The following is an 18,608-nucleotide window of genomic DNA, read 5'->3' on the forward strand; positions in this document are numbered from 1 at the left end:
TCCGGTAAATCACTGAGGTCTCTGTCGCTGACTCTGAGTCTTCTCTGTCCAGCGGCCGGACAGTTGAAAGGATTGCGGGACCATGGGGTGCAGCCCAACGCCTGCAATTAGTATAGTCATCGTTTTCTGTCAAAGTACCTTTTTAAAATAAAAACGCCCAGGAAGATACGTAGGTTATCACCTAATGTCCCCCCATCAACGGGTAGAAGGTTTGTGGAGGTCAAGCACTTGCAAAATCACGAGGAGCCCGCCTGGCGGGGACAGGGAGCTGCGGGAGGAGGAGAGGGAGGGGCCACAGGCCCCTTGCGTGGCTCCCTCGTGACCAAACTCGGCCCAGATGTGCGCTCCAGGGGGTGGCCTGCCTTCTCAGACCCCGTGGGACCTCACAGCTCAGAGGCTGCTGGCAGTGTCTGCAGATGAACCGATTTCCCTTAATTTCCCTCAAAACAAAAACCACAGTATATTTTCAGTTGAATGGGGGAACAAATCATAAACATCTTTCTTGCATCAAGTGTTTCACAGCCATTTGAAGAGCTCGCATTTAAGGGTAAATTTTTTCATGGATACAGGGGTTTAAAAGAGAAGCAGTGAGCAGGCATCCATAAACTTGGGAAATGTGTCCTTTCTGATCTTCCATGTAGAACTCGAGCTCGTTAACCTTATCTTAAAGCTGAGCAAGCCCTCGTTTTATCCCAGCCTTCCTTGGGGGGCCTCTCTGCCTCCCCCAGCCTGTCTCCCTCCCCTCCCTCCAGCACCCCTCCCTTGCCGCTCACATCCCCTCTCTTGTCACCACTCTTCCCCAGCCCCAATCTCCTCTTCTGAAGACCAGAGAGATGATCACGAGAACGGCAATCCGTGTTTATCCCTTTGGCGTCTGTCATCGGTGACTTCGGACTGACCCGGAAGACCCGGGGAACCACCGCAGGGGCCATGTGAAGCGTGTGTGGTCTCCCTAATACGCCTGAAAACAAAAGGAAAACGCCTTGACCTACTCAAGGGGGCGTTTGAAACAGAAGCTGAAGCTGATCCGAGTGTGTCTAGGGGAACATCCGTTTGGGAGACTTCGGGGACGAGCGCTCGGTTTGGGACTGGGATTTCAGAACCGTGTGTTCTTGCTCCCTGACATTCTGGTTTCACATTTTCCTCCATAGGCTTCATTTTAATAGAATGTTTTTCACTTGCTTTTAAAGTGCCCTTGTCTTTGTTCCCGCAGGAAGAACACAGCAAACAGAAATCAGATCCTTTTACTGCATGGAAGGCGCACCATGTTAGGTCCACCCCAGGCGTTCTGAAGCCCAGTGACTCCAGGCATCAGTGCAACTAGACAGAAATGACAAAAATAAAATATAACCCGAGTGCGGAGCCACGTTTGTGCACTCAACACCAAAGAATGGGTTTAATGGCTCTTTTCCCAGGCCGTGGCCGACTGTTTGAATTGGATACATGGACTGGTTGGTTTGGCATCAAGCAGACAGTCTTGAATATCAGATTGAGTTTGTGTAATCAACCGGATGACCATTTCACCTCTGCGCCCCTCTCCACAATGCCTTTTCTTCTCCAGCTCTTCTCTCCGTTCGAAGTGGGAGGGGTGTCATGGCCGGAACATGAATGTTGGCATCAGAAGACCTCGTGTGAGGACCAGCTGGGCGGTTCCCCAGGGGTGTGACCCTGAGCAAGGCCTGAATTCTTTGCAAAGTGGGGACAATGTCTCCCCGATGACCACATAGAGTTGTCACTGGAATCGGCTTGTGAGTCTGAAGCGGCACCTGCAGAGGCAGGAATTACTCTCCAATAAGAAATCCAAAGACAACTCCTCAATTTCCATTTCTTCCCTGCCGTCTACGCCTCGGATTGATTAGACCTGCTTTAGGTAAGGGGCCAAGTCTTGCTCATTTTTCCCCACTGAAAACATCTGTATCTGCTTTCTGAATTCAGTCATTCACTCGGTCAGTTCATTGAGAACAATCGTCTGTTTGACAGGAAGACAAGCAGCCCCAGCTTCACATGTCTCAGCCCTTACAGCTGTCAGGGGCTTTCTTCTTTCTCTCTTTGTTTACTTGCTTGTCATCTTTCTCCCTCAGCTAGATGACAAAGTCACCAGGCAAGTGCCCAGAATACAGTAGGCACCCAGTAAACACCGCACCAGGCGATTAATTGGCAAAGTCTTTCATTTTTGACTCACACGTTCAGAAGCAGGTGAGAGCCTTTGCAGTGCCCCGGGTGTGACCCACTTCCAGTGCTGGTCTGCTCATCCAAACTCAGCTCTGATTCACATGTTTGGGGAGCACAGCCCAAGGCCCGTCACAGGTGTTCCTAACTTAACAGAAGGGGAGCTATCCCAGTGACTCATATTGTTCCTGAGACACTGTCTTTCTAAGAAAACGTTCATTGACGTGTAGTTGATCCACACCGTTGTGTTACAGGTGTACAGTGTAGTGACTCAATTATACTTTTACATATGTATACTTTTTCATATTCTTTTTCATTATAGGTTATGACAAGCTGTTGAATACACTTCCCTGTGCTCTGCAGTCGGTCCTTGTTGTTTATCTGTTTTATATATAGTAGTTTGTATCTGTAAATCTCGAACTCCCACTTGATCCGTCCACCCTACCTTTCCCCTCTGGTAGCCGTAAGTCTGTTTTCTGTGTCTGTGAGTCTGTTTCTGTTTGGTAAATAAGTTCATTTGTGTCATTTTTTTTTTAGATTCCACATATAAGTGATGTCATACAATATTTGTCTTTCTCTGTAACCAGACACCTTCTTTACACAGGTTTGTTGCAGGAAAATACTATCTGGACTTAAGATGACGATTGACAAAAGAAGAGATTAAAAAAGTGGAACAATGAGATCGTCCTTTCTTACATCCAGCTGGCGCAGGCTGTGGAGGAATATACCACTGAGTGTTAGCAGAACAGAAGGAAGGCCGGGCGCACAGCCGACAGGAGTGTTAATTGGTATAACGTTATGACGTTAGGTAACGTGAGGACTTGTGGCAAAATCCACTGAGAACTGTACGTTTTGACTTTGCACGTCCACTTGTGGACATTTATTCCCAGGAATCATCGAATACAATCATAATGTGCAAAAGTATGTTCATGGAAGAGAGGATTATGACTTATGGTTGAGTGAGGACTGCATTTACTAAATGACAGGCATGTTTTATCCTTCATCGAAACGACTCTGCAGGGAGGGTACAGCTCAGCGGTAGAGCGCGTGCTTAGCTTAGCAGGCACGCGGTCCTGGGCTCCGTCCCTAGTACCTCCATTAAAACAAACAAACAAATAAACAAACCTAGTTACCCCCCAATTTTAAAAAAATTTTTAAACATTTAAAAAACAAAGAAACAAACACTGGATTCCAGGCCTATTGCATTCACAGAATAGCCTTCCAGTGGTTCTGAAACATTGATTCACTCTAAACTGGTGGGATCATGAACAATGTTTTCCTTTGTTTACTTTTTTTGTGGGGGGTACTTTTTATAGTAAACATCTTTTACGGGCAAAATAACAATCAGTGTATCACGGACGTAGAAAATAAACTTGTGGTTACCAAAGGGGGAAGGAGGGGTGGGATAAATTATGAGTTTGAGATTAGCAGATACCAACTACTATATATAAAATAGATACACAACAAGGTCCTGCTGTAGAGCACAGGGGACTGTATTCAGTATCTCGTAATAAACTAAAATGGAAAAGAATCTGAGAAAGATAACTATACGTATGTGTAACTCAATCACTACACTGTACGCCAGAAACTAATACCACATTGTAAATCAGCTCTACTTCAATAAAAAAAAAAATGAGTGTATGAAAGGAATTGGATCTTCCAAGACTCAAAATTAGCCTTTGCCGCAGGCGTCATTGGCAAACTCTAAATGACTTCAGGACACACAATGGCAGACACTAAATAAAGGAGATTAAATATTTACACGCTGTGGAGGCCAGTGGAGAAAGCACCCACACGACGGGGCCACTGGGGGAAGTTTATGTTTACATAGGATGAGGCTGAAGGAAATTGTTTCGGAAGTCAGGGAGGCGAGAGGAAGAGATAGTTGACTGAAAGCGGGTTGTATGTGAAGATGTAGCGTGGAGCTGGTTTACTGTGAGGATTTCCTGCGGCTTATCTGAGCCCTACTGCTCTCTCCCACCGATGGCGATTGCCAGGGCCGTGCGCCGGGCCTTCCCTGCCTGACTTCTCTCTTAATACCTACCAAGATCTGGAAAGAACACTCAGGTGGGAGACGCCTGGCAGCAAGCTCTCAGACGTGAGGCCCACACAGAGCCCTGTCCGATGCTACGCCGCTGGGGACAGACTCTGCTCACTGGTCGCAGCACTTCGGGCAGCTCAGATGTGTAGCCAGAGGTTACTGAAAACTTAGAAACGGAGAACATTGGTTGAAAATATCCCTCCACTTAAAAAACAAAGCACAGCAAAAAGCAACTTGTTAGTATTTCTGTTCAGTTAAAGACTTCTCTTCTCATCTAAAACAGCTTGCACATGGTACCCAGGACGTAGCAGACACCCAGCCCAAGGCGGTGGAGTGGATGGACGGAGCGTGCAGACGAGTGCACTTGTCAAGGGTCATCAGTGTTTTCCACACTGTTCTTATCTCTCCGGAGAAGTAATAGAGTGGATCATGACACAGCAGCCTCTGAAAATTGGACCCACGTTTTTAAAGTTCCTGTACTGTCTGAGGCCCTGTCGGAGGCTACGTTCTTGGAGGAAATGAGAACACACATGCAGGATATCTGATAATATTTTTAATATTAAAATAAAAAAAGGACGTGAACCACAATTCAGGCACTAGAGAAGTCAGTGCGGGCTGGAAGGTGCAGAGATTTTGTAAAAGAGGTAATCTTGGGGTGGACCTCAAAGGATTAGCAGACCTGGGGGAGCTCCCAGGATGGGGGAGCCCCCGGGAGACAGAAGGCGGGGGCAGGGCTGGAGGGCAGATGGGGGGGGTGCTGTGCTCAAGGAATGAACAGGTGATTGCAGACATTCTGTTGAGAGGAGCAGAGCCTAATCAGAATTTGACTGATGATGTGGGAGTAAGAAATGTCCCATTTCTTTATTTCTATAACTCAGATAAATCTCTCTCAGCCCCGGGGTTGGCAAGAATTTGAAAGCTTGTCATCTAGCCCATGCTGCTCTCGTCCCTGAGGTTGGTTTGCTGTCTATGTCACATGTCTTTGGTGACCCGAGTTCGGGTGGCCCAGTTCAGGGTGGTGGCTGCCTTCCTCCCAGACCCAGCACCAGCTTCCCCTCCCCCACCCTCCCCACCTGACATGGCTTAACCTGCCTCCGTGGGCCTCGGTGAGATGTGTGTCTGCTCTCCAGACGCCCCTGGAGCTGTGACACCCCAGAAGCCAGGGCTGAATTGCCTGCTCCTTCTGCCCCTTCTCGGTCAACTCAGCTTTCACCCCTCTCTCCTCGTAGTTCCTAAAGTAGGCCACCATCTTCCCCACCCAAGGCTCTGTGCGTTTGCTCTGGGCAAGGTGGTCCTTCTCTTGGCCTGGCCAACGCCTGCTCATGCTCTGATTGCCACCTTCTTGGAACTCTTTCTGGATCCACTGTCCTGAACGCACCATGTCTTGTACCTCCCTCTCTATCCTTCATTGAATTACACATCCGCACACGTTCCCTCTGTCTCGTTTGTCACAAGAACTCCAAAGGCCAAGAACTGTTCTCGAGTCAGCCCCTCCCCAGGTGTATCCCAGCCCCCGGTCAGAACTAAGCAAGGAGCAGTTACCCTGTGTTATCAAGTCAGAGAGCAGAACCCACCTCGTGGGCTGTGGAGACGAGTAAGTAAAATAATGTTACTAGAGGACTTGGGGGGCCTAGATGGAACCCAGACAGGCTAGTTGGGAGCAGACTGTGCTGACAGCCCGTGTTTGCTGAGTGTTTACCACAGTCAGGCGCTCTTCCAAATACCTGCCGTTCTGTGTCACCCCTCGTAGCACTCACGCTATGAGGTAGCATCCACTGGAAGTTAGGAAGCAGACACACAGGCTGAGTCACAGTCCAAGGCCACCATCTCGAGTGGCGCAGCCTCCTCTTGGCCCTTCTGCCTCCCACGTCTTAGGCCGGAGAGGCCTGGCAGTCACTTGGCAGGGTGATGGTGGAGGACGGGGCAGAGCGGGGCCTCAGGAGGAGGGGAAGCCCCTCTCCCGGGGCAGCAGGGAAGGCAGGCTCTCAATAGGAAGACTCAGAAGATGGAAGACAGTCTTCTGGTCCAGGAGCTTGTTTTCTTTGTGAAGTTAGAGCTGATGTCTGCTCTGCGTGAGGTAGGGAGGGGCTGGGGTGGCCGGGAGGTTTGAGGAAATGATGGTGATAAGAATTTCAATTATAATAACAGCTAATACTTATGTGGAGAGTGACCACACATCCTGTTTTCCCAGGACCATTCCGTTCATGCCTATGGTCTCAGAGTAACCGGAGCATCTCCTTTCACTCCCGTCTCATCCTGATTCGTGCCGTTAGAGCATCTGCCTCTTGTCCTGCCCTTGTCACTAACTCCACATGTACATGTCACTTCATCTGCCTGTCAACCATCAGCAGTTTGCAGTGACCTATGAGGGGTGAGATCGGTCACCAAGCAGTGGCACAGGCCCTCTCAAGGTTGCAGATGGTGACCTTCGGTGGCCCCAGAGTAACCGCAGTCCACAGTGAAACTTTCATCCCGTCCTAGCCTATAGGGTGGACTGGGGTGCGGGTGACGGGGCCCTGAAGCAGGTAGCCAGACCCCAGATGATGAGGATCTAGAAAGTTAAAGGAAAGAGTCCATTTAGAGACATCCCCTGCCCTCCCCCGCCCTCCCTAGCCCTCCCAAGCCCTCCCCTGCCCTCCCCTGCTGACTTGGCAGAAGCTGGTCCAAATGGCTGCAAATGGAATCAGCAAACAGAACCATGATTTGCAATATTTTTTTCCATATTTGTATCGTCAGCTGCCCTGATCAGAGGGGTAAGAAGTGATGGCGTGAGCAGGCTTCACTTCCAGTCTCCCATGAACTTCAGCAAAGGCCAGTAGCTTCATCATGACAGAGTTGTGTGGGATCCACAGCAGAGACAGTTTATCATTTTTCCCTCAAGAACAATGACTCTGACAGGGATGAGGTTGAATAAACATTTATTTATCTCCTGTTTTCATAGGGCAGATGGAGAAGTAGTTTTAGGCTCAGGGAAAAGAAATTATTTTAAAAGCTAAGTCGGGGATACTGTTACCGGTTCCCGCTCAGCGCTGTGTCATTAACCAGATGGTCCCCGTCTCCTTTCAATTTCCTCCGCGGAACATCTGGGAAGACCGAGTGGGAACTGGGTTTAGAGCGCTACCCTAGGGTTGTTCTGTGTGTGGGTCTTGAGGCTGTTTCCTCACTCAGCTGTTCTCTGCAGAGACCCTGTTCGGGCTGGAATCCGTGTCTGCACAATGAAAACGACTTGCCATTTAAGGATGAGCATAATTGTTCATTTTGCGGCCCCTACCATTCATTTTTTGTTCAGTTTCTAGACCCGAAGACATTTCATTCTGTAAATACGGCTTATTTACGCTGCTCTGTGCATTTGGATGCATTTGTGCTGCATTGCTGGAGAGCAGGGGCCATCGTTTTCCCTCCACCGCTGAAAATAAATGCCCCTGACACGTGGCAGCAGGCAGGGAGAGGGCCATGCTTTTACAGCATCCCTAGAGTGTTCTCGTGTCCTTTGCAGCAAAATACAAACCCTGCCTCCCAAATGTAAAGCTGCAAAGGGGAATGGTTTTCATTAAGATGGAATCCCTGTTTGTCTTTGGAAGAGAAATGCTCCCTTTTGCCAATTCCTCCTTTAGGGCACTAAGTGTGTGGGTAACACCTTCCTTCTGAGCCGCCTCCAGAAGCCCCCGCTTCCTCCTCCATCACGGATCGGCTCCTGCACTTTGTATTCATTTGCTTTTACTTCTTAACCCAGCTGCAAACGTGTCCCGTCGGAGCCCAAAGGCTTCAGAAACCAGATCAGACAGATCTGAGGACCCCACAGACACAGCCTTAGGCTGGTAAGTGTCCCCTCGGGAGAGACCACCGTTCCCAAACGGAGAGAAAACACCCTCCGTCCTCTCCTCATGGGCCATGACCTCCTTTCCTAGTGGGAAACTGCGGAGAGGTTGGACCAGATTCCTGTTTACGGCCTGACATGAACCGGTTAACCTCTTCCTTCCCAGGATTGGTTCTCACCTCTGTGTCCTCATGAGGGTTTTGTTTTTATTTTATCATATTTTATTTTATCTTTTTTATTTTATTTAATCTTATTTTATTTTTTTGTTTCATTTTATCTTATCGTATTTCCTTGTGTTAAGAACACTTAACATAAGATCTACTCTCAACAGATGCTAAGTGTACAACAGAGTATCATTTTCTGTCAACTTGATCCTGTAGAGCAGATCTCCAGGAATTGTTCCTCTTGCGTAACTGAAATTGTATCTCCATGTTTAGCAAACCCCCTTCCCCTCCCCCCAGTCCCTGGCAGCCACCCCTCTTCCCTTTGCGGCTGTGAGCTTGGCTATTTTCAGTACTTGGTGTAAGTCAGATCCTGCAGTGCCCGTCCTGCCGGGTCTGGCGTATTTCACGGAGCATCGTGTCCTCCAGGTCCATCCACGTGGTTGAATATGGCAGGGTTTCCTCCTTTTTAAAGCCCATGGTACATACAGAACACAGGCCTTTGTGTCCATGCATTCACCAACGGAGGCCAATAGGAATTTGGAAAGACGCTCGAGGCCTCCCACCTGTTGGGATGGCTAACATCAAAAAACATGAGACGGTGCTGGCGAGGATGCTGAGACTGGAACCCTGCTGGTGAGGGTGCACGATGGTACAGCCTCTATGGCAAGAAGCGTGGAGTTTACTAAAATATTACAACTAGAACCACCATCTGATGCAGCATTCCCACCTCTGAGTGTTTATCTAAATGGACCGAAATCAGGATCTCAGAGAGGTATTAGCATTGCCCATGTCTTGGAGCACTGCTCACAAGAGCCGAGGTGGGTACATCTGGAAGAGGTGTGAGCCCCCGAGCTGTGGTGCTGAGTGCCTCTGAGTGGTGAGCTTCTCAGCCCTCCTCCTGCCCGCTTGGTCCCTCCCTGGCTCTGCTTGTAAGGGACGGGCTCACGCTGGGCTGAAGGCATCTGCTTCCCAGCTGGCCTGTCCTCCCCCTGCAGGGCTTTGGCCTCGACCAGTGCCTGCACATTGCAGCCAAACATGATTGTGTGAAGACTGCTTGCTCCTGCAAAGCTGGTGCTTAATGATGCAGAACTCTCCATTTCCTGCCCTTAATTTGTCATCACGTCCCTTAACATCCTCCAGGACCCCACTGACTGACACTGAACGCGATCTCCACCCCAGCCGCTCGAAACCCAACCTGCCATCACAGTTCTCTCCTCTGTGCCTCTCACCCACGGTCCGCCCCTCTCCTCTGCACCTGTACCGCTGTCAGGAACCCCATCCGTCTTCTCCTTTATCCCTTCCTCTCCTAGCATCCCATGGCCCCCACATCTTTGAACTTCTACAGAATTTGCCTCTGTAACAAGTTGCTTGCTATTTAATTCCATTCTGTCACATGACTCCTGTTGATCCTGGCTGTGAACTGTGCACTCCTTGAAGGTAGAAGCTGTCTTTGTTACTGTGCTGATTCCCGGTGTAGACCCAGAGGACGTATTCTGCAGAAAAGGGTTTCCAAACTGAGGCCGTTGGAGCACCACCAGACTTGTACACTTTTTTTACATCTACATTTTCCCAAACTGATCATTTTTTTTCACTTAAGTGAATTCATCGCTAAGGGTGCTTTTTAATCATCTCCCGAAATGGAAAACTGGTATCACTTGCCATCAGTAGAAGTTGGCTGTAAAACAGATTCCATGTAGATAGAGTGATGCTATCAGACTCCACTCCCACATCTGAAACCTGTTCTCTCTCAAAAGGAAAGGGGGGCCGGAAGTTGGGGATGTGATCAGGACGTACCAGAAATGAACCGGAACCCTTGATGGATCCGGAGAGAGCTGAAAAGGGAACAGTTTGCTCGCTCTGTGAGTCACAGGTGTGGGATCCAGTGTGCGGTTCCCACCTAAAGTGGCCGTTCAGCCCACACTCGGGACTCCCTGGTACCAATGATAATAACTGCTATTTATTGTGTGATCTTCCCGTAACAGGTGCTAAGTGTTGGCTCATCCAAGCTGTCCAGAAGTTCCCTGAAGAAGGTCCTAGCATTACCCCTTTTCCAGATGAGGAAACCCAGGCACAGAGGGATAAAGTAGCTCGCCTAAGACCGCAAAGTAGTCAGTGGTCGAGTCAGGGTCCACTCAGGATGACAGCAGCCTTTCTAAATTGTGGGACAGAGAGGATTTAATGTAGGGGCTTCACAGGATGGAAGCTGGAGCTGGTGCACAGTGGAAGGAGGCTCCACAGCTCTGGGAGAAGCTGCCCGAACAAAGAGGGGGCGGGGCAACAAGCCAGGGGAAGGACAGAGGCGTGGGTGACGTGGACTCCCAGCACCCAGACCCTGTGACATGGAGCCAAGAGGGGCAGAGGCAGAGAGGGGGTGCCTCTGAGACCCCAGGGTCTGATCTGCCTCTTCTGACCTGCGGACCACCTCACAGTAGTTGACGGTTGGATTTCAGATGAGACACTAATCTGCGTTCCTCTGCATTTCAACAAGGGCTGGATTCTCCGTTCTTCCAAGCCACAGGGACGTTTGCTGGGCTCCCTGGAGTTACCTGGTCCTGCCTGAAGATCATCTTTCCCCCTCCCTTTTAAGTTCATTGAAAATGTCCCAGACTGGGAAAGGTGAGAAGGACATGGAATGTTTTTTTGGCTTGAGAATGAGTCTGACGTCCACAGGGCCCGTGGGCAAGGGCCACCTGCACGCCAATCCCTGTCCGCATTCCTAGGAAGAGGCTGGGGTCCTAGGGGACAATGGGGACATTTAAGAGTCTGGGTTCCAGCACTGGACCCTCCGCCTTGGCCACGGCTGCCAGCTCTGCAGGAGCACAGAGCAGAGAGCTGCCAGACCACACACGGGACAGACTGCATATCAGGGGCCCTTCTGCCCTTGGGAGTGGGCAACAGGCAAACCTAGAAATACGGCGGTGGTGGAGGGCAGGCAGTCACAAGGAGAGACCCAGTTCTCTCCAGTCTGGTGGGTGGAACGTGTGGAATCAGCTTCAGATTAATCTGAGGATAATGAAGACATGCTATTCCTTGCATGCCTGAGCACATGGATGAAAATTCTCTGCTGCCCCGTGATGTGGAAAACGAGGGGACGCTATGAGGTCAGCCCCCTCAGCCTCTGCCAGCCTGAGTTCCTGTGGCCAGAAGTTGATGAATATGTGTTAGAGGAACACCCTGTGACACTCCGGGAAAAAAGCAAGCCACCACTTTGGCCTCGCATCAGCGTGACACGAAACTGCCACGGGGCCCACCCTACAGTGGTCCTTCACCCACGGGAGGACCGCGGCCCTGGGGAAAGCTGCTCCCCACTGAGGCGCCGGCAGCTCGGGCGGTGGCAAGGGTCCAGAGCAGGGTGGGTCGGGGGTTTGCCCCTGGTCACAGGAGAGCTGCCCCTTGAAGGTCCCAGATGGGCAGGGCCGAAGCACCAGCATCCTCTGGGCACCAGCAGCAACGGCACTCCGGGTCCGCCCCCAGCTGGGGAGGGGCAGGACCTTTGGAGTCACTTCGATCATTGAAAACAGATTAGCAGTTTTTGTCCCTCGTCATTTCTTTGCAACTTGAGGCCATAGGCAGTTCCCCACATCGGTGTCTTCTTTTATTTAGCTTGCATTGAAGTTCAGCAAACCAAGGAAAAGATTCATGTTTCTTGCACTGAAAATTCCAAGCTGTTCTGTTTCTAGAGGAGCCATCATCAGAAAACAGTAGGGTCTCCTGAGAATCGCCTTCCGGCTTCCGGGGGAGAGAATCATGTTGTCAGCTTATATCACATTGAATAGATGCTTTTCTAGGTCACAGGCTACAGCTGCACTGAAGCTGATTTCCTCCTAAGCTTTCTTAGAAGGGTCTTGGCCATGAAGTCCAGCAGCGCTTATCTGGGAAGGTGACAGGGATCCGTGCAGGGCCCCTTAAGTCCCTGAGGGAGATTTTTAGCCCGGGTGGCCCGTGCCTGGTGACCACCCCGGGCAGCAGCTTCCCGAGCACAGACTGGCTTTCCCAGCCCCTGCCCTGGACCGGAGTCCTTAGCTCCCTCTGAGCTAAAGCTGCTGCTCAGAAATAAGCGGATGCCATCCAAGTTTAGGTTTTAACGCGGCCTGTCATCAGTTGACCTCATTCCTGGGACCTGTGGGTGATTTCCTAGAAATAGCAAATTCTTGGGAATGCTGGGTAATGGGTCTTACAAAAGAGAACCAAAGAAACTGATGGCGTCTCAGGCCTCCCTAAGGAAACGAGCTGGGAACGGAGCCGGGGGTCTGTCACTAGGTCCCTAGCAGCAGGTGGACTTTCCTGAGATGTTAGCCTTAGCCTTCGTTAAGTCCTGTGGACAAAAATCTGTGCTTTGCGTTTTAAAAGTGACATGGGCTTTTGTGGTGGGGTGGGGGGGGGAAGCAAAGCCAATGTGTCTGGGAGGAATTACTCAGAACTGTCTCGCAGGCTTTGAGGAACAAAAGAGGAGCATTTGCAATTGGAACGGAAGCCTCTGAAAGGGTGTCTTTTAGCCTCAGAGATGTGAGGGGCTGACACACTCTGGGTCTGTCCCCATCTGCATTTTAACAGCCATTTTCAGGCCGGGCCATTGTGCACCGGACAGGCATGACCCCGGTGCACACGAGCAAACGGGGCAGCTGGAAACTCTGTCCGTTGTTGGCAGGTGTTTCTGGGGGACATCGGACATTTCAATCCTCTCCTTTCAGTCCTCTTTGGTATGGAAGCATCCCCTTCTCTTTTGAAAGAACTTAGTCTGTTAATTCACTCCTGCAAATGGGGAAGTGGAATTCCAAACGACTTGCCTATTTGTGAAATATTTAGAACACGTAACTGGAATCGAAGGAGAGCTGTTGTCTACTTACCTAAAGGGAGGGCAGAGAAACCGAGGCACGGGAACACTTTTACAAACTATAGAAAGCACTGCAAAGGCGACACGCGGATGTTAGCGATGTTGTCACGGTCCCCGCGTGGAGGGCCCCGACGGCACTCCGGAAGGATCGGAGTTGTCAGGAGTCAATTTCCATTTGAAAGACAGGAACTGTGGAAAGAAATTTCAGTAAAGTACTGGGATTTACCAGCCAGAAAATCCCATTTCATCAATGGTTCTCTTGCACAGATATCACACAAGTGTTAAAAATATCTAAAGCTTAGACACAGGGGGGAAGAACATCACCGTGAGGGCTTCCAACGTTGTGCGAGAATCACATCCAACAATTTAACAAACCCATGCGAGGGGCGTCCCAAGCTCTAGAAGAAAGCTTTTCTTTACATTTGGTTGAACACTGACGCGGGTTTGGGGGGGGGGGGGAACAATGCAGATGAAGGATAAGGTGCAAATGATTTCTGTCCCGTATAATCGAAGATAATCAAGCCCTAGTTTTTCTTGATTTGGTTTTTTGGGTTTCTTTTCTTTTCTTTTTTTTTTTTTTCTGCTCTGTAAACAATGACCAGTTTTGTTTCTAACTTGGCAGGTTTATTCAACATTCTTTTCCCTATTGATTGTATCTACTAGTCGCTGCCTTTAAATCGGCTTTCGTTCTCTGGTTCCCTAATTCATGAGTTAGATAAATCTCCAAAATAGGCTCGCTGTGCATGTGTGCGAGTTATGTTTTATAAGCTTCAGAAAAGAGTACTCTGAAAGCTGCACGGTAGAGTTCTTAGAAAATCGCGATGGTCTCTGTGCTAGGTTTGTAACAACAGATTCTGACCAGAGGAGGAGGGAGCTCTCACTGTGTCCCACAGGTAAGCAGGTCAGCGGAGGGAATTTCAAAAAGCCGCTGCTGGTTTGGGGGGAACTGCCTCATGGTAGAGTGTCCATTACAGCATCAATGTTACACGTCCCATTTCACATCAGAAAAGTATTTTATGGGTAGCAGCTGGAAGAAATATTATTTCCACTTGGAATGGGAGTGAAATCATAGCTGGTCCTTTTGAGCTGTTCATGGCATCATCAGTTAGTCATGGTCTCCACTGTCCCCTCCTCGTAAAGTCATGTTATTCTAGAAGGAAAAGCAAACGGTAAAAAGGCAGAGAGGACAACAAAGAACCTTCCTTCAGCTCTTTTCTGCATGGAACAATTGACATATCTTTTCCCCAGGAAAACTCAGCTTGTTTATAGCGGCAGATGCGGCAGGGGCGCGCCGGGGGCGTGATGCTTCAGGAAGGGAAGCGCAGCTGGCGTCCCTGGGCCTCAGACACGGCCCCGGAGCGTCCCCGGGCCGCCTCGCCTGTGCGCCGCCGCGGCCGTATTTACACGGTCAGAGAAAGTCAGGGCGCCGCCACGTCCACAGGGCCCTCCTCGCTGCTGACTTTCGTTGGGAGATATCTGGGGGGTTTCTATGCAAAGTGTTAGCTACCCCCACGTTTAGGGGTCTTGTGATAAATACTATTTATTTTCCCTCTGAATTCTCCTGGAAGACAGCGCGAAGGCTAGTGAGCTACCGTCTCCCTGCAGGGACGCAGTTCCTCAGACCAGCCTCGCGGTCGAGACCAGCGATTGTACTGTGAACCGCAGAGCCGACCAAAAGGTGTGTCAAGATGAAAGGCCACTTCGGGGAATTTCTGTTGGTCCAGTTGCATCTTTTGAACGAGGCAACGCCTCTGGGAAAACCCTTGTTAAAACAGAATGTGTTATTTGGGAGCTATAGCTTATTAGCGAATTAGTGCTTATGAATTTCCTATTAGGGAGCAACGACACAGAGGCGAGAATCTGAGGTGGGAAGCGAGTTCACAAGACTTCCAGGGGCTGACTTCCAGGCCGCCGGGGAAGCGCTGTGCTGTGTTGTGTTTGGAGCTGGGGTGGGGGTTAAGGGCAGGGCTGAGCAAGGGCTAGCAGGACAACTGAAAAAACGAGAGAAGGAAGTCTCTATTCACCAGTTTCACCCTAAGATCCCAAGGTTCACGTAACATTTTGTCATGTCTGTAATCACTAATGGTTACATCACGCACACACATGCACACACACAAGAGGCCCATGCAGCTTCAAAATGGTCATCATGAGAGGGGCTTTGAAGTCAAAAAGTCCAGATTTAAATGTAATTTCCTGTGCTCCACATCAGGTCCTTGTTGTTTATCTATTGTATGTACAGTCATGTGTGTCTGTTAATCCCACCCCCTAATTTATCCCTCCCCGCCCTCTCCCCTTTGGTAACTGCAGTTTGTTTTCTATGTCTGTGAGTTTCCCTTTGGTTTGTAATAACATATAGTGGAAAAGAATCTGCAAAGAAAATATATGTGTGAATACATATAACTGAATCACTTGGCTGTACACCTGAAACCAACATTGTAAGTCAACTACACTTCAATAAACTTTTTTTTTAAGTCCAGATTTGAACCTCAGCTTTGCCTCTTCTTTGCTGTGTGACCTCAGATAATTTACCAAACTTCTGGAGTCTCAGTGTCTTCATCTGTCAAATGGAGACAATAAACTGACTATACCTCAATAAAAATCTATTTTTAAAAAATGGAGACAATAACCCTTTGTGAGGATTGCCTGTGCCTGGCATGTGACAAGTGGGCAGTAAATCTTGGCAACTGGCATTTGATTGAGAAGACGTCCAGCTATTCCTTGGGCGATGCAAGCTGGCATTTCAGGTGGGCTCACGGTCTTGAGCTTTTACACGAAGAATCTTGGCCCACCCAGTGCTTCCGCTAGGAAGAGGACATTACCACGGACACTGGACAATGGCACGTTTCCACAGAAGTGAGGCACTAACGCAGTGCCCGGCACAGAGCGGCTCGGTCACTACTTGCTCCATCCCTCGGCATTTCACTTTATCCTCCACTGTAACGCCTGCTGTGGGTGTTAAACAGCCCTTGGAAGATGCTAATTATCTTGAAACAGAGACAAAAATTCATGAGATGCCCACGGAGCTGAGGGCCCCATGTACTAGTTCAGGGCCACGGCTCACAAAGGCTGTCTGCATAAGTCAAGTAACATCTTCCTTGGGCAGAACTTGAAACATGGGACCTAGGTGCCCTGGTTCATAAGCCAGAATGCAGCCAAATAGGGAAAATGTCTCTCTGATGCCAGGTGGAAAATAAACGTTGCCCTCAACGGATTGGATAGATTGCCTTTTTCCTCTGCCTAAGCTATTACCTGAACAAATAAACCAAAAGCACCTCTCCAGCTGGCATTAAATGTATAAAGAACATAGAAAGAATCACAAGTCTTGTTAACTGTTGCTATTTAAATCCTCACATATTTGGCCTTTGTTTAAAAAGGTTTTAAAGGAGACAAGAGAAGCAACAAATGTATACTTCGCACGAATTGCGGGGGCGCCCTCCTCCCCTCAGGTCCCAGCTGCTTTGGGGCCGAGGGGGTCTCACTAAGGCCCTGAGCAACTAACCTTCTCAGGGACACTGAGAACGGGGTCCTTCCTGGTCCAGAACTTGTTGCCCCTGGAGACAGACTCAGGTATGAGAGATGCCTTCCTGGCCGTGTAACTAAGGTGTTCCCTTCCTGGCCGTCTTTGAAGGGTGTCACCCCTTCCTCTGCAACCATTAAAATTTCCAAGCTTTTGCCACCAACGCTGCTTTCAATTTGGCCCCACTAGTGGCCACCAAGTGTGATCCTGGCACCTCCTTCAAAGCAGCTGTCCACGGCACTCTTTGCCAAGGGTCTGGGGAGGAGGGCTGGGGAGATGTCCTCCCTCTACTGGCATTGCGTCTTGGTCAAATCTTTGTGCTCTGTGAGTCCTTAGATACAGAAATTGGTCAGACACCACTTGAAAGATGTCAAGCACTGGAGCTGTTTCCTTGGCCTGACCAAGGTGAGCTTGGTTCTTTGAGTCGCTCTCCCTCCGTCCAGAAAACTGCCCAGGACCAGGGCCATCTGGGGGGACCCTGGAGTGCTCAGTACATCATCAGATGGGCCTGAGCTTGGACAAAATGTCACGATTCAGAACTTCCTGAGGAGGCAAAGAAGATCAGCATCTTTTATGAATAAAGCTTGAACTTCAGATAAGATCACAATCGTTGGCTGCACCCCTTCCAGGAGAGCAAAAGTCCTTCAGAAAAAGTCCTTCACTTTGCACTGTGTGGGGGAAATACCTTCAGAAAAGCTTAGTTCATTCAAACTTACAAAACAGCCACCGGGTCACTACAGATTTGACTACAGGTGGAACATTTGGGGTAAAATTAAGGAAAAGTACGTGAATCTCTGCGCAAAAGGCCAAGGGCGGCTCTCCTTTTCCAGCAGGACAGGCCTCCTTCACGTTCCTTCTGTCACCTTTGTCACCTCATGCCTGTCAGCAGGATTATCATGACGGTGGTGGGCTGATAACTTAGGACCAAAGTTAAACGGAAGTCAGTGTGACTCTATCAGTGGTCACCGATTTAACATATCTTAATCACTATTGCTGTTTTATTTATTTAATGTGCTGTGTTTTTGTTTTATTTTAAAATTAAACTTTTTAATTTTTGAAACACATTTTTATAAACCTTTCATCGGTTCAGTGGTAACATAGCTCTTCTAATTGTCTACATGGAACCTACCATTTCACAATCAATGACTCTCATGAGTAGTGTTTTAAGAAACCAAACCCTCCACATTTGGGACCAAAAAAAATGCTGTATGTGCACATGGTACCATAAAATATGCTCAGCAAAACAGATCTAGGGCCTATGACTATGAACAACTTTAAATACTTGCTGAGAAACTATTTAAGAAAATGCATCTTTAATTAAAAGAAATGTTAGAGAATTACTGGAAAAGGTTCAAATTTGAAAAGCAGTGTGCTTAGCAATCACCTGCTGTTAATTTGCACTATACGGCTGTATTGCCCAGAGACATTCTGATAGTTAATAAATAAGATTATCAAGTGCAGGGACCGTTTTAGCCCCTAAAGCTTTTACAGCTTGTATTGAGCCCTCGCACGGTAGGCATCTCAGTTATTCCAAGACTAATAACCACTCCTCTTGTAAAACAGCCACCAGGTTTGAATCATAAATTTGGATTTGGAATTAAAAGGCATAATTTGAACCACGGTTTTGTCCTCTAAGAGCAAATTACGTATTAAATATTTTTCGTCAAAGGGGCAACACAATTCTCCTGCTATCCTTGGCTTTGAGGTGTGAGACACATGGTTTCACACGGAGTTAGGACTTGGAGCACTCACAGGCTTTCATTTTAGTGGTGTTTATGGGAATGGGATCTATAAATTAGACAGAAATTTAGACAAAGACAGTTCGTGCTTAATCTAAGGAAGGAAGGACTCCTTGACCATCCTTTGCCGAGAGGTAATTTTCACTTAAAACAACAGCAAACTTTAAAAACATGTTAGTGTTTGGACACATTCTGATAAAATAACAGCTAACACAGACACAGCATGTGCGCCAAGCCCTGTTCTAAGTATGCTGCGCACATGAGCTCAAGTAACCCCCACCTCGACTTCACAAAACAGGCGTCACCAGCGTCCCCGCACCGGGAGGA

The sequence above is a fragment of the Camelus bactrianus genome, chromosome 5 (assembly GCF_048773025.1).
Source record: "Camelus bactrianus isolate YW-2024 breed Bactrian camel chromosome 5, ASM4877302v1, whole genome shotgun sequence".
In the NCBI taxonomy this organism is placed as follows: domain Eukaryota; kingdom Metazoa; phylum Chordata; class Mammalia; order Artiodactyla; family Camelidae; genus Camelus; species Camelus bactrianus.